The sequence below is a fragment of the Rhinatrema bivittatum genome, chromosome 7 (genome assembly GCF_901001135.1).
Source record: "Rhinatrema bivittatum chromosome 7, aRhiBiv1.1, whole genome shotgun sequence".
Classification (NCBI taxonomy): domain Eukaryota; kingdom Metazoa; phylum Chordata; class Amphibia; order Gymnophiona; family Rhinatrematidae; genus Rhinatrema; species Rhinatrema bivittatum.
The window spans coordinates 289,122,734-289,144,272 of NC_042621.1; the positions used below are offsets into that span (position 1 = coordinate 289,122,734).

The 21,539-nt window shown below is 42.0% G+C and overlaps 1 protein-coding gene across 3 annotated transcripts in view; it reads left to right on the forward strand.

Annotated features, from left to right (window-relative positions):
- The first annotated feature begins 9,251 nt into the window (after nucleotides 1–9,251).
- LOC115095977 (leucine-rich repeat protein SHOC-2-like) overlaps nucleotides 9,252–21,539 on the forward strand; it is a 101,774-nt gene continuing 89,486 nt past the window's right edge. Inside the window, exon 1 of one of the 3 annotated variants that reach the window (XM_029610370.1) lies at nucleotides 9,252–9,292. The gene's annotated coding sequence lies outside the window, so the exon portion shown is untranslated. Of the gene's footprint in view, nucleotides 9,293–9,343; nucleotides 9,549–21,539 lie in introns of those variants that run through there. The other 2 variants (XM_029610368.1, XM_029610369.1) reach the window with 2 other exon arrangements.

Here is a 21,539-nt window from a genome sequence, read left to right on the forward strand (position 1 = left end):
GATAAGAGTATTGTGGTTAACAGTATCAAATGCAGAAGAAATGTCAAGTAGCGCTAGTATGTAAGAGTGACCAGTGTCTAGGGGTTTTAGAATAGTATCAGAGAGATAGTAGGAGGGTTTCTGTGCTATAGTACTTGCGGAATCCATACTGCGATGGGTGAAGTAGTTGATTCTCATCTAGGAAGTCTGTGAGTTGCTTGTTGATGATTTTTTCTATTATTTTATATGAGGGTTAGATTCCCCACCTTCCAGTCTTTACGTACAATGGATGATTTTAATGATAGATAAATTAATAATAATAGACCTGAAATTTAATTTTGAGTTCTTTCAGAACCCTGGGGTGTATACCATCCGGTCCAGGTGATTTACTACTCTTCAGTTTGTCAATCTGGTCTACGACATCTTCCAGGTTCACGGTGATTTGGTTCAGTTCAAATCACTGACTGTGATTGTGACGGTGAAATCTGACTGTGGAGTGGGTATCTCAACATCTTCAATAGTAAACACCAAAGCATTTATTTAGTCTTTCTGCAATGACCTTATCTTCCCTAGTGCCCCTTTAACCATTCGGTCATCTAATGGTCCAGCTGACTCCCTTGCAGGCTTCCTACTTCAGATATATTTTAAAAAGTTTTTATTATGATTTTTTACCTCTACGGCCAGCTTCATTTCAAATTCTCTCTTAGCCTGCCTTATCAATATTTTACATTTAACTTGACAATGCTTATGCTTTTTCCTATTTCTTCAGATGAATCCTAATTTTTGAAGGAAGTTCTTTTTGGCTAAAATACTCTATTTCACTTTGCCTTTTAAGTAAGCCAGCAGATGTTCCACCTTTCTTAATGCATGGAATACAGCTGGACTGCACTTCTAAGATGGTAATTTTCATCAATGTCCATGCTTATTGTACACTCAACCTTTATGGCTGCACCTTTCAGTTTTTTTCTGTTTTCCTTATTTTATCAAAGTCTTCCTTTTGAAAGTTTAGTGCTATTTATTTATACATACAAATCACTTTCATAGCACATAGTCACAAAGTATCATTGCAGTTTACAAACTTAAAATACAAGCATACAATATGACAAAAAACACAAAAGACAAACATCTCGAAGTACCATTCCAAATTCCTCTGCATAATCAGAATTTAATGACATTTCCACCCAACACTCCTGCCTATGATGTTACAATTCCAAAGTATCTCTGAAACAACCAGGTCTTTAAGCATTTCTTAAATGTGGAAGCAGATAATTCGCTTCTCAATGATTCTGGCAATGACTCGGGCCCACCAATTGAAAGAACGCGAACTCTAATTTCCCCTACATGTGTCGTTTTAACCAAAGGAATTTCAAGCAGCCCCTTATTTTGCGATCATAGAGATCGCGACAGAATATACTTAAGACTGCCTGATTGACTAATTTATGAATAACCATGAGGAGTTTATGTTCGATTCTCGGTGATACAGGAAGCAGTTTAGCCAGGACCGGAGTAAATGTGATCAAACCTCCTTCTTCCTGATAACAAGCGAGCTGCTGGGTTCAGTAAGAACTGCAATTGACACAGTGTCAAGTCAGAAGACCCAGCAAGAGAGAATTGCAGTAACACAGATATGACAGAAGGAGCGACTGATCCACAAGACTAAAATCTGGGGGCTCCATCATTGGTTTAAGCCTCTTCAACAATCGGGTTTTATAGAATCCAGATCAAATACGTTGTTTGATTTGAACAGACACTAACCCCTAAATCTCTCACAGATTAAGAGATTTTTATTGGGTGACCCTTAAAAGGAAATCTCAAGGTTTACAGGAGCATGTGTTTGAGACAATAACAGAATTTCCAGCTTAGAGAGATTCAGTACCAAATGACTGTGAGGTATCCATCTTTGGATTGCCTCCAGCTAGATTTTCAAATAAATCGATCGCAGAGGCAATCGTACCCTGTATTAGAACCAAAAATTGGATGTCAACAGCATAAATTAAAAAAAAGCTCCAAACCCGCCAGATGTTTACACAATGAAATTAAATTAATGTTAAACAATATTGTAAACACCCTTGAGCACCAAATTATCTCGGGCACCGTCACATGGCTAGCCAGATGGTTTCCGCTTTTAAAGATGTTACGGAGATGGTTTTCACACCCACATTGTCTTCACCAGAAAATAAATCAAAATTGAAAAATGATTTTGGAAGCACTTTTATAATTAAAGGATTTTATTTTGCTGGCAAATTGATAATTTTCTAGGTTCTTCACTTCTAGAAACAAACAAACCTTTCAATAATGTGAATAATTTCAATAAGAAATAATTTACTTTGGTGCACAAAAAACAAATGTTTATATGTGACTCTCACTCTAATTCTTGACACAGTTTAGAACAGAAACCGGTTCCTGTACAAAGATTACTTCTTACTGAGAACAAATGTCGAATTTCAACTTTAATTCAATAAATCTGATTGTGTTAACTTATTACAAGCTCTTTAGGAAATTCTGGAAATCTCCAGGTAAGTATTAACAACTTTTATCTTTAACCTGTTTTAACTCAACGACGGTGGCCTCGTCTATCCATGTGTTGCATTAGTGCAATTTACTAAAATTGTATCACAGTTCGTTGGTACACACTTATAATTTTTGAGAGCACTGTTTGTGAATGCTGGGTAGAGAGCGCTGATCCAGGATTGATGTGAAGCTTTAGTGGCTTGTGATCGAGGAACAGCGCACGCTGCTTGATGGTGCAGACTGGACCTGATCTACCACTTTTGTCCACAAAGTCTCAGAATGCAATGGTTCACCTACTACACAATCGCAAAGCAAATCAATAATAAAGACTGACTGCTTCACACTGCCAATCTTCCAGAGTCTATAAATGTTGCTAGCGTGTGTGTGTATAAATGACACTGGAGTTCTTGCTAACAGAAATCAAAAAAATAATTATTTCAACCCTGTCCAAGGATGCTTGCTTTGAGAGAACTCACAAAGTAAAGAAAATATTCAATCACTCTCTCTCACGTTCAACACTTATTTGCCAATAAAGACAGAAACAAGTTGTAGGACTTCTCTATTCCAAGTTATGTCAAAGATTTTTTTTTTCCTCTAAGGAAAAACAGATATGCCTTTATTTATAGGTCCTGTGATTAAAAACACTGCAGCACCTTTATCTACAGGTGGAGTGTACACAATCTGAAGTCTGTAGGACTTAATGAAAATTTTTCTCTTTCTGAGGTAGTATGTACTTCAATTAAATCAGCTCAGAATCAGACCAATCATCCACTTTTCTATCAAAGCTGGCAATAAACACCGTGGACCAGCTATAGGAAGTTATCTTTAATTTTAACTAATTTCTTACCTCAGGAATAAGCACCATTTTCACACACCGTCACAACAGCTCTGCCGGCAGCCTACAGCACACAGCCCTCTCTCAAACTGCGCAGGGCTTTCTCTGCCTCAGACTGCAACTCACAGCCCTGCTTCAGATTTCCAGCACAGTAGCTCTCCCTGCAGCCTCCAGGCACACAGCTTTCCCTGCCTCAGGCTCCAGGTGCATTTCCTCTGCAGCTTCTAACACAGTCTCTCTCTGGCCTCCACATGCATTCTGAAAAAATAAAAATCCTAAGAAGAGATCCTTACTCCTCTGAAGTCTCTCAAGAAATAGTTCTCATCTACTTTAAAAGACCTTCTTCTCCACCAAGAAACCTTTTAAAAACACCTTGACTAACGACCACAGCTTTCAAAAGAATTTTAAGTATCAAATGCAGCAACACTGAGCATCTTCTATTAAACTGAAACAGACAATACCAACCAATCACTACAAGGTTTTACTTCTTGTTAAACTTTTTATCTCTCCTCTAACTCTAATCCCAGTTAGAATAACCCCTGTTTTATTGTAACTTTTTCTTCTATGCACTTGTTATACTTTTGTAATGTATACTCTTACGTTTTAGCTATGTACGTTATAATGTATTGCTCACCCCTTGTTTTATGTAAACCGACATGATACGAACTTCCGTGAATGCCGGTATAGAAAAACACAAATAAATAAAAAATAAAAAAGTATGTTCAAAACATTATTTTAAGGCAAATAACTTCTTAAATCTTCTTAAAATACCTCAACTTGGTATTATTATGCAGACCTAATCACCCAGCTGCCTTGCATAGACCCTGGGGTGGGCTATTGTTACCATGGCATTATCTATGGGATGGCAAATAGTTTTCTTTTTTTTTTCTCTGACTGAGAGCTGGAAAATGAATTCAATAAGAAAACTCCATGTGCACAGTTCAAAATCACATCAAACTTTCAGGTTAATTTCTAAATAAATATAGCAGTAGTCTTGTGTCTTTTCATGACCATATTAGCTATTTTAACATTTTACAGCGAATTATATTTATTTTTAACTTACACAATAAACATTTTTCCCCAGACCAAAAGTTTAAATCCATATTTATATGCTTTCACCTGGTGACCACAACCATCAAACCCCAGTTTGACAGGTTTTAATCAACTTTTAAACATTAATTTTCCTACAGGCACTGTGTAGGCAGCCTCTCACCAACATCACTGTCCCAAGTATGTGAGGACCCCTTGGCCTGCTTTGATTGCCCTGACACTGCTGGCTTAAGCTGGCAGAGGCAGCATTCCCAGTGCTGCTGCTGCAGTGTGGCACCAGCCTCACTAAGCAGCATTTATCTTTTTAAAAAAAAACAACTCATTGCAGCACTTCTGGCTCGCTTTGGCTGCCAGGAGTTCCCCAGGCTCCCGTGGCCCCAGAAACAATCAGGCAGGTATTTAAACTTTATTTACCCCATTTACAATATCGCCTAAAGTGCTAGAGTTGTAGATTAACTTATTGGCCCCTTCCAATCATTAATTCAAATTGGATCATGATATGATCACTATTGCCAAGTGGCCTCACCACTTTTAACTCTCTCACCAAATCTTGCATTCCACTAAGAATTAGACCTAAAACTGTTCCCTCTCTCTTTGGTTCCTGAACCAATTGCTCAATGAAACAGTTATTTATTCCATCCAGGTACATTATCTCTCTAGCATGTCCTGATTTTACATTTATCTGGTCAATATTGGGGTAATTGAATATCACAATAATATTAACAGTTAATTATCAGTGTGCAACGAGCCACACTATCTCAAAACCAATACGTTGCAAGCTACAACCTTTCTCTTTTTTCTTGTGCAATCATTTATTTATTTCATATCTGTGGGACCCTCATAACACCCATGGTTTGCAGGCAGTAAGCCTGAGTCTAAACCGCAACGGGTCACATTTAATCATCGGTCCATTCAAGTCCTATTTTTATTAACCAATAAATTTTCCTTTGTATTTTATTTTTTTCTTTTTGTTCTCTATATTGTAAAATAAATGTGGAACGATACTTCCCTTACTTGCCGATAGCGCTGCCGCGCTTTGAAGATCAAACTGTTCAGGAGGATTTTATCCTTGAAGATGGCGTTACCATACTTCGGGTCCAGGAGTTACTTGTGCAGTCCAATCCGACGTACGTTTCGCAAAAGCTATTTTTCCTGAACTTTCAACTGAGAAGTTTAAATTCCATCGCGTCCACTTGTCGGCGTTCTGTCGGTATTTAGTACCGTGTGGACGTGATGGAATTTAAACTTCTCAGTTGAAAGTTCAGGAAAAATAGATTCAATAAAAGTCCCTGAAGCAGCTTTTGCGAAACGTACGTCAGACTGGACTGCACAAGTAACTCCTGGACCCAAAGTATGGTAATGCCATCTTCAAGGATAAAATCCTCCTGAACAGTCTGATCTTCAAAGCGTGGCAGCGCTATCAGCAAGTAAGGGAAGTATCGTTCCACATTTATTTTACAATATAGAGAAAAAAATAAGAAAATACAAAGGAAAATTTATTGGTAAATAATAATAAAAAGAGGACTTGAATGGACCGATGATTAAATGTGACCCATTGCGGTTTAGACTCAGACTTACTGCCTACAAACCGTGGGTGTTATGATCGTCCCACAGATATGAAATAAATAAATGATTGCACAAGAAAAAAAGAGAAAGGTTGTAGCTTGCAACGTATTGGTTTTGAGGTAATTGAAATGTCCCATTATTATTGCACTGCCAAATTGGTTAGCTTCCCTGATCTCTCTTAGCATTTCATCATCTGTCTGACCATTTTGTCCAGGTGGACAGTAGTATACTCCTTTCACTATAGTCTTCCCCAACACACATGGGATTTCTACCCATAAAGATTCTACTGTGCATTTAGTCTTACAGGATCTTTATCCTGTTAGACTCTAAGCCAGAGCTTTCCAAACTTTTCATGTTGGTGACACACTTTTTAGACAAACATAATTTCGTGACACAGTAATTCAGTCTACCAGCAAACCAGAAGTTAAAGGTTAAATGAACAAAATGTATTTCAACAATTTATGTATGTTTCCTTAAATATATACATAAATAAAATGTTTCACAACACAACCTATCTCATAATAAATATTTGCAGGCTTCCACTTTCTCCATGCTGATCTCGTACATTGTGAGATCCGCATAGAGAAAGTGCTACTCTTGCACATTCCCAAAGATTACATGTGCCAATCACTAAAAAGTAATTTTTTTTTTTACCTTTGCTGTCTGATCTTAGTTTTCTAATCGGTTGGTCACAGGCTTTTTTTTCCACCTTTCCTTTCTTGTTTTTTTGCCAATTCCTTTTACAGGGTCTTTTTTTCTATTTCTTTTCTCTCCATCTGTCTTCCCTCAAACACACAATCAGGTTCTCATTCTCACATGCTCTCTCACACATTCTCACACACACAGGCTCTCACTCACATGCAATCTCACACATCCACAGCTCTCACATGCCTCTCTCTCATACATACATACATACTGTCTCACTCTCACACACACAGGCTCTCTCACTCCTACATGCTCTCTTGCTCAAGCACAGGCTCTCACTGGCACATGCTGTCCCTCTGCACGGGTTGCCGAAGGATGGGCTCTTCAGAGGCCCTGATCTTCCCTGGCCGTGACATGGGATCTGCAGCGGCCCTGCTATTGGGTTTCCTCCTCTTCTCGGGCTGCCGCGACGTGGGATCCGCAGCGGCCCTGCTATCGGGTTTCCTCCTCTTCTCGGGCAGTCGCGACGTGGGATCCGCAACGGCCCATTAATGCTGCTCTTCTTCTGTACGCAGCAGATGCTCCTCCTCCTTCCTGCCCACGCGGCTCCGGCAACGTTTTTCTTCCAGGGCTGCACAGGCAGGAAGGAGGAGGAGTGAATGTGACCCTTTTCTTCGGGCCGTGGTGATGTAAGCTCCACCACTGCCCACCGATCTTCCTGCTATAGTTCCCTGCTTCCGCCGGCCCTGTGGACTGGGCGACACACCTCCACACTACAGGCGACACACTAATGTGTCCCGACACACACTTTGGAAAGCTCTCCTCTAAGCCATCCTGGATATAAAGTGCCCTCCAGCTCCCAAGTTGATCCACCCTATCATTGTGGTATAATTTGTATCTTGGTATAGCACTGTCTCACTGGTTATCCTTTTTCCACCAGATCTCTGAGATGCCAATTAAGTCTCTCATCATTCACTGCTATACACTCTAACTCTCCCATTTTACTTCTCAGACTTCTGGCATTGGCTTACAGACATGTCAAAGTATGGTTTTGGGGTTTTTTTTGGTAGTATTAACAAACTGCTTAGCAGTTGACAGGGATAATTTATAATCTTTTAAGTCAGGTGGCTCTTATAGGCACATGGACTACTTTTGATTTTATTGTGACCTCTCTGTTGGGATGCCCTAACTCTCCTGTTTCATCAGTATACTTTGAAGAAGATATCTTCCTCTGAACCATGCATTGCTGAGTGACTGTCAGCTTTCCCCTTTGTTCTAATTTTAAAGCAGCTCTATCTCCTTTTTAAAGGTTAGTGCCAGCAGCCTAGTTCCACCCTGGTTAAGATGGAGGACATCCTTTTGGAAATGACTCCCGCTTCCACAATAATTAAACAAAAATGCAGCTTAATGGAAATTCTGCATCTGAAAGGGGGTGTTTAAACCATCTGAACTTGAAGGTTAGAGAAAAGGAGAAGAAGGAGCAGGAAGTTAGAGTCTAGGGTGGGAGCGGAAGATATAATACAGTATTAACCGTTAATATCAACTGATTCCCTGCCCCCATTAGTTACCTGCCCATTACAGTTGCCTCTCAGGCCTGCAGGACTTACCATACCTCCTGCTCCTTTGGTGGAGCTCCAAGAAGCTTTGTGCTATAAAAAGAAAGTGGTATAAATATGAGAAGAGGATTGGGAGAAAGAGAGAAGCATGCTCGCAAAAAAAGAAAACCAACAAAAAAACCCCCCAAACAACCACCCCTAGCTGCTTCAGCAGTGCTTTTAGAGACAGCCCTTTTAGCTGGTGCAAAACAAGGCTGTTCCCTAGGCAGATAAAAAAGCTGTTTATTCCTCTCTGCCCTTGGAGTGGGGGCTGGTAAACTCTGCAATTTCTTTCTGCTCTTCCCTTATTTGCAGATCTGGAGCTTGTAGGGAACACTGACTTCTGTAGTTGCTGGGATGAATTCAGGCTGGAGATTTCCCTGTTCCTGGTCAGCTGCTGAGAAAGATGACTAGGACAGGAGGAGGATGGGCTGATTTCTGAGGGTCTCAGAGCAAAATTCCTCCTCTCTCCTTCCACAGATCTGAGGCTTGCAGGGATTTCCAGTTCTCTATTTTTCCTTCTCAGGCAGCAGCTGGATTAGGAGGCTTCAGCAGGGTAAAGTGGGGAGGTTAGCAGCTTCGGCTTCAGAGCTCAGATGAAGAAAACTTCAGCAGGTTCAGAGGTGAAAGCTCCGTTTTTTTTCAAAAGCTGAGAGCACCACAAAGAAGCTGTGCTGACAAAGCTCTCTGCAACTGCATGAACCTTCCTCTTCCTGCCGTCTTGTGCAGCGACCTTTCTGCATCTGCTCTGCTGTTCCTGTCACCTCTGATTGGCTGCTGCTGCTGCTGCTGCTGCTTGTGAGTCATCATTCTGCGACAGCTGGCTGGGCTGCTGGAGGCAAGGCAAAAGGGCACCGGCAACATAGACAGCTGCTAACACTCAGCCGCCCAGCCCAAAACTAGCCCAATCCGTACAAAAATCTTTTTCCCGCATAACGGTGTGTGTGTGTGTGGGGGGGAGGGGGAATTGCCCAACTTGGCATCACTGGGCGAGGCGACTAAAGGCAGGGGCGGAGCATGACGATGACTTCACGCCGGCGGGGGAGCGCGATGACGTCAAGGGGGCGGGGCCGCGTCAGGCCTGGACACCAGGACGTCCGGACAGGGTGAGGTGAGCGCATCTTTATTTATACGGGGCGGGAGGGTTTGGGCGCGTCGGGGCAGTTGCTTTGGTCTTTGGCCGAGGGGCTCCATTGAGAGGCGGCCGTGAAGGCTCCGTCTGCTTTGTACGGGTGGAAGCGCTCGCCGTCTGGAATGCACTTTCTACCGGAGACGGAGAGGGATTTATTCGGTGCCTGATATTTGGGAGGCGCAGGACGTTCCCCTCCTCTTTGAGCCTGGTGAGGTCGAAAGTTCCCATCATGAGGGTACGGCCGATGAGAGTCTCCCATCCTTTTTTGGGGGTGGGGTGGGCGGAACGCGGGTGCAGTCTCGAGATGAAAGGAATGGTTAATTCGGAAAACTGATCGCTGGCCATAGGATAGCAGGGGATCGCGTCCACCTGCCAATGGACTTTGCTTGTAGGAAACGCTGCTGCCGTGGGTGCATCTTGCTAATGCCGCAACCATCCACATCCTTTGGGAATGCTTTTGTGTTGTAGAATACCGAGCAAAAGTTAATAAAGTGGTAATCCATATAGGGCGAAAAGTATTTCATCTGAAAGAGGGGACCCATGGGCTCTAAAACTCCTGTGCATCATTATCTTTTGGTAATTCCGATGCTGGTGTGATAGTCCTGAAATGGGAGGTGTAGTGCACAGAGTTTCTGAAAAGATGTACTCTGTTTTTAGATTCATGTTTTTATGCATAGTAGATTAATTTAGGCCTAGGGAAACAGAGGAATTTAAAGATTATGGACTTTATTGTATATATTTTGCTATTGTGCACCATCATGAACACATGATTGGAATGGTGGTATAAAACTTAGAATTACAGCTGGCAGGAAGGTTTTTAGCAGGGCTGGAACTGTGAGTGAGTTAATGCAACAAACATACTACCGTATCATACCAAATTCAAACTCCTAATCCTCACCATTAAAGCACTCAATGGCCTAGCACCACATTATTTCAGCAGATCCTTTAACCCCATACATAACAATCCACTCACCTGTTACATTTTGCCATGGACTTACTAATAGTGACCTTTTCTAATAATGCACCTTGTTAACACAAGGAAAAGAATATCCATAGGACTGGTGCCAACAAATGTTCCCTCAAATTTTTGAAAGACTATATGCACAAAAATGTTTTTATTGTGCAATTTTTTATAAGCAAAGTTCAGATTTGTGCACTTGAGTCAGTATAATGCAAATATTGGGATTTCTTGTGTGTGCTGTGTTTTACTGTGTGCATGGGATTCATTACCTGTGTGCATCCACACAGCTTAGAGGGAACAGTAGTTGCAATCCTATGAAACTTTCTACTGTCCCCCCCCCCCCCATTAGATTTGTCCTGACATGTTGTCCTTAAGAAGGCTGGTGAAAACATGTTTTTTTTTCTGAAGCAGTATTTGGCTCCAAGAAGAGACAAAGACCTTGCTAACTTTGTATAGAAATCTCTGTCCACCACTAATACAAACCCATTAACCACCACAACCTGAAGGAATGCTGTAGTTAATCTTTAGGTAACCGAATTGGAGCTCTATTTATTACCTGTTACTTAGCCACTATACTATATTATGCTAATTACAACTAATAGTTGTATTGTATGTAACCAACTATGCTGTACTGCCTTACTGTTTCTAAATTGCTGCAACTATTCTGTATTCCACTGTAGTCTGTCTTCTAGCTGTAACCCATTTCCAGTCTTTGCTCCTGTAGTGCCAACTTGTGACATCCACTATGATACCATAAAATAATCCTAATCTATAATTTGCTTTGACTTCCAAGGCCAGCAAAATGAGCCCTAAATATGCCATCATGGTGGTGGTGATGAAGAATACTACTTGTAAGCAAATTGCCAATGATATTTGTGAAATGTGCAGGACATTGCTTTGCTGAACAGAGCTGGCAGGAAGGCTTTACCAGTTGTGAGATTTATGAAGGGGGTTTAGGCTCGCACTCCTTGCGGCAGACCTGCCACCTACTCCTGCAGGCTTGCAGTCCCAGGTCTAGTACAGCCTTTTTGCTGACTTCTGTTCAGAGTAGTGCCCTGTAGAATAAGTGAAAGTCTTGGGGGGGGGGGGAGGACGTAGGGAATGGAGGTGCAAGGCAGGTTTTCTTATAACTCTCAAGGGTTGCTGAATTGAAAGATATTGGAACGTACAATGCATGTAGCTTTCTGACGTACCAGCACAACTCCTACAACATAGCTAACATAATGGTAGCGCCATGCACTGGAAAGGCAGTGATCACGCTCTAAATTGGTTAGTCATTATCACAATCATAAGCAGGATTATTCTTGGGTTGTTTTCTTGTTTTGTTTTTTTTAAAGCAGAGCTTGAATGCCATAACACATATTGGACAAGAACAATTTTTGGAGTGCGATGCTGAAGTGAATTTTGTATTGAAAAAAAGTATTATGCATAACATAGCAGTGTAATAGATGGTGACAGAAAAAGAGCAACTGGCCCATTGAGTCTGCTCTGTTTTTCTTGCCCACATAGCTATAGACCTGGCATGCGTCTGTTACTACTCAAGCATTGGTACTCATTTTAGCTGCCACGGAAGGATTATGGGTTGAATTGCCGTGGCTGGGATTGGAGCCTGTGAATCAAAGAATTGGACAGGTTTTCTAGATAAGCATCTTTTGAGACACAAGTGATTCCAGCCAAAAAGGACCACTGAAAAGGGGGTTTTGTTATAAAGAGGAGCTGCTAATGTAAAATATTCAGAGGGGTAGTTGTCTTAACACCTGATTCACTAAGCCTCTTGCTGGTTTTCTGTTAAAATCTCCCCTTCTTTTTTTTTGGTCCCTGGTCCAGTACAGTCTTCCTGCCGGCTCTGTTCAGCAGAGCAGCACATCATAAAAGAAGTGAAGGCAGTGGAATTGAGGGGCCTGCAATTCAGATTTTCTTATGAATTTTGAGGGTTGGTCAATGAAAGTTGTGGCAGAAGAAAGAAGGCGCATCCCACTGCACTAAATATAGGGAGGGAAAATATGGAATAATAGCTTGGAAGAAATGAAATGCTGTTGAGGCCCCAGACAAAGTATGACAATTAATTGTGAGGGGTCACCAGAAAAATCCAAATCCTTTTATTGCTACAAAACTTACATTTCTAAAGGGCAATGTATGTGTGTATCTGTATAGAAAAGGAATAATGAAAAGCAGTCGGCCATCAAAAAACATAGAGCAGACGTGAACTGGTTCACAAGTTACATTAAGTCTTGTGAACAGAAACCCTATGGAGGACGTCCCAGTGTGGTCCTGTTTCAGGCACAAACGACTGTATTTAGGGAAAAAGTAAAAGCACCTTATGGTTGACGAGTAAAATAAAATCATTCTTTCAAGAACCAAAGTTTTACATTTGTGGAGAGTGGGCGTAGGAACGCAAATGTCTAAATCGTGTCACTTATATGCAGAGGTGACTCTCGAGTCCAGCAGCTTCACTTCAGGGCTTTGCTTCCTTAATGTAAAAAGCGTAGAAACATTGTACTTTGTATAGAGTAGCATCAACGACCAGCCAGCAAATGCATATTTGTTTCTCTTACTTTGTACTGCATTATTTTCACATTAAATGTGTAAGGGTAATACATTGTATAAGATGTGATTAATATTGGAAAAAACTTAACTACTGAAATCTCAGAAAGAATAGAGACCAATTAGAAGTGGACCAGAGAGAGACAACCAAAATGGCATGAGGTCTGCACTAAGAGACACATGAGATGAAACTGAAGGACCTAAATATTTATTCTTTAGAAGAGAGGAAAGATGGGGGATATGATACAGACTTTGAAATACCTGAAAGGTATAGTAATGGACAAGATTCAAACCTCTTCCAATGGAAAGGAAGCTGTAGAACTAGGGGTCATGATATGAAGGAGTAGACTCGGGGAATAACGTCAGGAAATTATTGTTTTCATGGAAAGGGTGATGGAGGCCTGGAATCCCCTCCTGGAAGGAGGTGGTGAGGACAAGAACAGCAACGGAATTCAAAAAGGGGATGGGATAACTGTACAGATGATCCCTATGGCAAGAAGATGGAAATAAAGAACCGGGGTAACCTATGGTAACTTCTGGTGAAACGTTTCTGCATGGAGCGGCAAGGGAGTATTCAAAGGAGCTATCTGGGCATGTTTTACAGTAAACATACAGTTTCACTATGTTTTCATTCATCAAAGTTTGATCAGTTAATTCATGATGGCAGTAGGGCTGGGGCAGTCTGATTTTTGTGCTTCTTTGGCTGGGAGTGGTAGTTACAATCCTACACACTTTGCTGGGCATACTGGATGGGCCATTGTGGTCTTTATCTGCCATCGTTTGCTATGTTGCTACGTAAAAATGTATGCAAAAAGATTTTTATATATTGTAGCACTAAAACAGTTACTAGATTAGAACACAGTCGCCAAGCCCGAAATTTTCAAATAGGAGTTTAAAATGATGCAGTGCCTTTGTCTGTCAGATACATCTTAGCATCACAGTTTATTATCAGTATGTAACCAACACTAAAAAGCAACAAAGAAACGCATCATACGTTATCAGTAAGATGTTATAAAACTGGACAGAAACTCTATGGAAGACAAAAAAATTACGTAAACTGGAAGGAAGAGCATATATTGGAAAATAACGTTATTGAATTATCGGTGATGTAGATGCTATGCATGCTCTATAGAAGTGGACCAACGAGGCTATGAAAGTATTTGGGAAAAGCAGAAGCTCGCTGGCAAGGAAAGTTACCCTGTATGTATAGACATTCCCTCGGTATTGCAAATGGACCTGGGCAAGCAGGATAAGAAAATCAGTTCCTCAAAAGGAAGAAGAGTCGTGTAGCTTGCTCCACCAAACACTGGCTCATGATGTTGATGTCATGCTCCACCAAATCAACTGGCAATTAAAAATAAATAAATACATTTTATTTAAAAACCAAGAGGGAAATTTAAGACAAAGTATTAAAACATCAAGCAAAATAAAACAAGAAAATAAAGAGGAGAAATCTGCCTGCATAGACTTGTTATCAATGTGGCTTATTCAATCGGAATTAATTATAGACAGGAATTTTATAATGCTAAGAGGTCTAAGCTCTGTGGACCACACATCTGTCCATGAAAAATGCATTATAACATTTTTATTGACTTTATTGGCCATTTTTATTGGTTACTTTTTAAATCTTAAATATACGGTGAAAGCTTTCAATGGAGGAGGAGAAAAGTAGGGATTACAAATATTCCCAAAGCAAGGCCCATCAGACTCCTCTTAGGAAAGACGAGACATACAAACAGTAGTAAAAAAACAAAACAAAAAACAATTTGCCTGGTTTCCTTTACAAGATTAGTTGACTAATTGCAAGCATACATAATCGTAAACTGTTGTGTTTTTCAAGCTAATTATCTTCTTTATAAATCAATTATACAACATTTTGGTAGAGTGGTCTTCTGGATCTTGCTTGGCACGTTGGCTTCCCCAAGCCACGAACGCAGTGTGTGTGTGCGCTCTGACGGTATTAGACGTAGCCGAGAGGAATGAAGTAGCAGTTATAGAATGAAAAGCACCCATCTCATGGGAACAGTATCGCACTACAGAACGGAGGGGAAGAGCAAAGGAGTCCTATTTAAAATCAGGGCTTCTGGTTTCAGGTGTCTGTTTCCCAGCTCTGCGGGTACCAGAAGTTGGTGTTTCACAGCTCAGGTACTGTCATTGACTCAGATGTATACATTTGTGCAGATGAGGAGTCCCTTAGCTTGGAAAGGCACAAAGCAAAGCCAGAGGATCCAGGGTAGGCAAAGGAGGGGTGAGAGAGTACTAGGGGAAGTGGGGGTTTCTGGTCTTTGTCTAATAAACACCGGTGTACACATTGGGTGTTTCATCAGGATTTGTTGGTTAAAATGTAAAATCAGAAACCCAAATAGATAATACTAATTTATTTATTGCATTTGTTTCTTTGCTTACCAGCAAACGCTCTAATGTGAGTTACAATATAACATACATACTCTGACTCTTCTAACCTCTCTGGCTGTGAATTTTATTATTGTTCTCTACTTTTCAACAACTATGAGCTCATCTAAGCAGCAGCTGTCTGAGCATTTAAAAATGAAGGTAATTCACTCTTACAAAGCAGGGGGGGAAGGCTATTAAAAAAACAAAAAAAAAATCTCCAAACCCTTCCAGCTCCAGTTTCAACTGTCAGAAACCCCGAGAAATGAAAGTTAAAGAGAATTGTTGAAGTATCTTGCAGATCGAGAAGAATCTCTGGAGCTGCCTGAAAACTGGTCAGGGCTGCGAAACAGCCCCCACAGGTGGCTGAAAATGATTTGCTGAAGGGGTGAAGCTGTCCACAGGTGCATAGCACAGTGTCGCTAACCCAACAATGGTCGAGTTTTCAGAAGGAAACTGTTTCGGCGACCTCGTCACAAAAGTCATTGTTTAAATTATACACAACATCATCGGCAAGGTCATGATCCCTGTTTATTTATGATATGCTTCTCCAGCTGGGGAATTCAAAGCCGGTTACGGGTGGAACTGTTCGGTATGGTAGAAACCTTGATCCACCTGAAATATTATGGAGCAAAGTGCTTTGGACTGATGAAACCAAAATTGAGCTGCTTGGCCACACCCACAGAAGATACTGTAACGACCACTTCTTAACAATGTTTGACAGCTGAAACTGCTAGCTGCAAGCATTTAGAGATTTTCTTTATTTGTTTAAATAGCCTTCCTTTGCCTTAAGAACATAAAATTGCCATGCTGGGTCAGACCAAGGATCCATCAAGCCCAGTATCCTGTTTCCAACAGTGGCCAATCCAGGCCATAAGAACCTGGCAATTACCCAAACACTAAGAAGATCCCATGCTACTGATGCAATTAATAGCAGTGGCTATTCCCTAAGTAAACTTGATTAATAGCAGTTAATGGATTTCTCCTCCAAGAACTTATCCAAACTTTTTTGAACCCAGCTACACTAACTGCACTAACCACATCCTCTGGCAACAAATTCCAGAGCTTTATTCTGCGTTGAGTGAAAAAGAATATTCTCCAATTAGCCTTAAATGTGCTACTTGCTAACATTATGGAATGCCCCCTAGTCCTTCTATTATTCAAAAGTGTAAATAACCGATTCACATCTACTCATTCAAGACCTTTCTTGATCTTAAAGACCTCTATCATATCTCCCCTCAGCTGTCTCTTCTCCAAGCTGAACAGCCCTAACCTCTTCAGCCTTTCCTCATAGGGGAGCTGTTCCATCCCCTTTATCATTTTGGTTGCCCTTCTCTGTACATTCGCAACTATATAAGAACATGCCATATTGGGTCAGACCAAGGGTCCATCAAGCCCAGCATCCTGTCTCCAACAGTGGCCAATCCAGTCCATAAGAACCTGGCAAGTCTTGAACGAGTAGATGTGACTCAGTTATTTACACTTTCGAATAATAGAAGGACTAGGGGGCATTCCATGAAGTTAGCAAGTAGCACATTTAAGACTAATCGGAGAAAATTCTTTTTCACTCAACGCACAATAAAGCTCTGGAATTTGTTACCAGAGGATGTGGTTAGTGTAGCTGGGTTCAAAAAAGGTTTGGATAAGTTCTTGGATGAGAAGTCCATTAACGGCTATTAATCAATTTTACTTAGGGAATAGCCACTGCTATTAATTGCATCAGTAGCATGGGATCTTCTTAGTGTTTGGGTAATTGTCAGGTTCTAGTGGCCTGGTTTGGCCACTGTTGGAAACAGGATGCTGGGCTTGATGGACTCTTGGTCTGACCCAGCATGGCAATTTCTTATGTTCTTATGCTTCTGGGATTCCCAAAAGTTTTAACCAAGAAAATACATTCCCCAGCAGTCCATCAAAGGAAATTTCCATTCCTTTCAAGGAGCAATAGGGACTCTGCCATAGCTGCAGCTCCAGGTGTCCACACCAGTGACATTTGGTGGGTCTGTCCCATGATAATACTGGTGTGGGGACACCTCCAGCACTTCTACACCTAATGGATCCACATTACTTAAGACGACTGAGTCTTAGACATCTTCCAAAAGGGATAATCCCTAGAACTGTTGTCACCAGTTCCTGAGGTGTTATGGCCTCTCCCTGTTGTTCTTTGGCCAAGAGAGAGGCAATAAAAACCACATTAACAAAGTTACAAAATTTGCATGTAGTAGTCACGATTCCTTCAGGGGGATGGGAACAAGGTATATATTCAATCTATTTTTTTTTGTCCCAAAGAAGAATGGTTCCTTTCACCCAGTTCTAGATAAGTCATCACAAATGTCTCAGGGTACCCCATTTTAAAATTGAGACTGCTCTGTTATTATGTTGGTAAGAAAGGGAGGTGCCTAGTATCCCTGGATCTAACGGAAGGCTATTTGCTTATTTGGATATGAGATACCCACCAAAGTCTTTTGCAATTCTTGTCTTGGGCGAACCTTTCCAGTTCCAAGATCATCTTTTTGGTCTTGCGACTGCCCCATGGACTTTCACCAAAGTGATGGTGGTGGTGGCTGCACTCTGCAAACGGGGTAATTCTGATAGTACCCCACCTGATCAATTGGCTTATCAGAGCCAAGTCTTTCTAGGAAAGCCAGCAAGCCTCAAATACAGTTCTGCAGTTAATGGAACAACTAGGCTAGGTGGTAAACTGTGTCAAGCATTTTGCACCCTACCAAATCCCTAGAATTTCTAGAGACCCTCTTTAGTACAGCAAAGGGAAGAGTTACCTGTACCACAAAGAGAATGGTCAAGCTGATAGTGTAGGAACAGCAGTTCTGAGCTAAAACACCCAAAATTTAGGACTACCTTCATCTTTTGGGCCTTATGGGCCAGAGATTCTATGCATTGCTTGCAACAATTTCTCCTGTTGTGCTGGTCCCGCGAACCTCTTACCCAGGATAGTGGTCTGACCATCCGTCCTGAATCACCATAACCATGGATGCCAGTACAGTAAGCTGGGGAGCACATTTGCAAAGTTCAGATGGCACAGGGCCAGTGGGCAAAGTCAGAAGTGACATTATTAATAAATAAATTGGAAACGAGGGCTATCAGACACACTACCTTTTTTTTCCTGCTATTAATCTCCTCCGGGGCTCGCGCGGTCGGTGCCGCCCATTCGGGGCAAGAGCCCGCTCACCCCCGAGGGTGAGCCGCGCGGAGGGAGTGCTCAGAGAATTAAAAAAGAAAAAATAAGAAAATCTCACGAGGCGACGCTAAAGGCAGGAACCAGCGGTGAGTTTTCTGCCGCGCCCCCACTACCTCAGCCGGCCTATCAGGAGCCGACTGAGGACCTTTAAATTTGCAGAGACGCTGGCGGCGGCGCGCGCCCAAAGGGGCGCAACCTAAGGGGCCTGCCCCTTAGTGTGCCCCTTTGTGAGCCTCTAGGACAGAGACCATCCCACCTGCCACCACCCCCTACACAATTCTTCCGAACCTCCACCCTGCATTCCTCAGCTTCCATCCTTCATCCGTCCAACCTCGAACAGCATTCATCCAGCACTCGACATCCTGCACTCATCAGCATCTACCATCACCAACCCACCTCCAACATTCATCTAGCATCCTCCCAGCTGTGACCAGCACATACAGGCACCTCATTTGTCAACAACAGCCAGACCTACTTAAAATCAACTTCTCAACCAGCCATCTATATGTGCAATCCTCGCTTCATCATAAGGGCAAGCCCCCAACACCCAACTTGATCCCAGGGTCTCACCACAGACTCCTCACCACTCAAGCTCTGACACCAATCAACCTCAGACAAAACTCATTCGTCGCCCATCTCCAATCAACCACAGATTGACTCATTCATCTCTCTCATCTCATCATCATCTCTCTCAAACATCTCCCTACCTTCAATCAATTCCCAAACACACTCATCCAACCACCTACAATCACTTCTAAGACAGACTCAAACAAGAAACTTAAAGGCCACTATATACAGCTCATACACACAACAACCATTCTTTTGCTTCACTATCAGAGAAAGCACCATGCAAACATACCCCATCCCTATCATTCATCACCACTCAAGATTTCTACAACGAACTCAGAACCACACCAAGAGATCACTCATCCCTATCATGATTTCTCCCCTCACCCAGCTATTAGGACTCACTGTATTCACTCTAACCCTCTTCAACTCGCAATCCCTTCCAAAAAAAACCCACATCCTCAATGATTATCTGCTGGATTCCAAACCAGATGTCTGTGCCATCACAGAAACATGGTTAAAAAGTTCCGACACTCCCCTGTTAAACCAACTTCCGATGCACCTATACGACTTTTTCTCAATCCCAAGACACAAAATAAGAGGAGGAGGGCTGCTCCTAGTCTCCAAAAAAGAACTCAAGCTCAACCAGCAACCAATCAAGACCTCCTCAAAAAAACTGGAACTTGGTCTGTTTAAGTCAAAACATATTCAAATTCTTCTAGTATACGCTCCACCAGGAATACTAGACTCTGATGCCTCCCCCCTCATAGAAACCATTGCCAAACACATCAACACAGACTCTCCAGCCATGATACTAGGAGACTTCAATCTACATGTGGACACCTCGCCGCTCTCTCCCAACTGTGAAACCTTCCTCACCACACTCAGGGCGATGGGCTTTGAACAAATGATTAATAAACCCACCCATAAAGCAGGACACACGCTCGACCTCATCTTCATAAACTCAAACCTATCATACAATAACTTCCCAGACTGCACTCCCGTCTCCTGGTCAGACCATTCCTTGATATCAGCTACCCTCACCACGCAAGCAAACCCCTTTCAGCTTCAACCTCACTCTACCATCCACTTCCGGAAACCATGTGCCTCCGACACTCTTAGTTAATATCTATCCAAAGAACTCCCCAACCTGGATATCTCCAACCCCAGCTCAGCCCTCCTATCCTGGCACAATATCACAGAGTCAATAGCCAATAAACTATGCCCCAAAACGACAAAAATCATCAATTGGACACAAAAAAGGAAACAACCCTGGTTCTCTCCAGAACTCAAACAGATGAAACAAGACCTTAGACACAAAGAAGGCATATGGCGTAAGAATCCCAACACCACTACGATATCCGATTACAAACGCTCCCTCCATCTCTACAAGATCTCTATTTTACAGACAAAAAAAGAATTTTATGCCAGCAGAATCCACGATATAAAATATGATGCCAGGGCCCTGTTCTCCTATGTATCTCAACTTACTAAACCCTCAGCCCCTACCATCCCAGATGAACAGGCTCAATCCAAAGCAAATGAGCTAGCACTCTTCTTTCAGGATAAAATTACAAACACTCTTGCACTTCTCCCTACCAACTCAACACCCCCGGCCCTAAACTACAACACTACACCTTACATTGGAACCAAACTCGACTCCTTCGAGCCCACAACCCCTCTGGAGATTGAATCCATCCTCAAGAAACTGAAACCATCCAGCCACCCCACGGATCACATCCCAACTAAACTGCTGCTCTTCATCCCAGGCACTATCTCCAGAGCTCTGACTAACATCATTAATTGCTCCCTAACCCAAGGAATCTACCCGGATGAGCTAAAATCGGCTTCCCTCAAACCACTCTTGAAGAAACCCAACCTGGACACAAAAGAACTATCTAATTTCAGACCTATATCTAACCTCCCTTTCCTAGTGAAACTTACAGAAAGAGTAGTGAACACCCAACTCTCAGACTTCCTGGAGGAACATAAAATCCTATACCCTTCCCAGTACGGCTTCCGTAAATCATCCAACACAGAAACCCTCCTTATCTCCCTATCTGATCACATCCTTATGGGCCTAGACAAAGGGCTTTCTCACCTACTTATCCTCCTAGACATCTCTGCGGCTTTCGATACCGTGAACCACACCATCCTTCTAAACCGCCTCTCAGACATCGGAATAACTGGACTTGCACTCAGATGGTTCAACTCTTTCCTCAACAACAGAAGTTTCAAGGTTAAAATCAATAATAAAGAATCCCCAAATGTCAAATCTACGCTAGGCGTCCCACAAAGATCTTCACTATCTCCTACCCTCTTCAATATCTACTTGCTGCTCACTAGCCTTAATTTAATACACTACCTTTATGCAGATGACGTTCAGATATTGATCCCCATCAAAGAACCCCTCCCAAAAACGCTTACCTTCTGGGAAAATTGCCTCAAGTCCATTAACAACCTCCTCACTAGCCTGAACCTGGTTCTTAATGCAGCCAAAACAGAGATCCTACTAATAACCACCAACTCGATCAGTGCTAATCAACCACTCCCCAACAACCAGATCA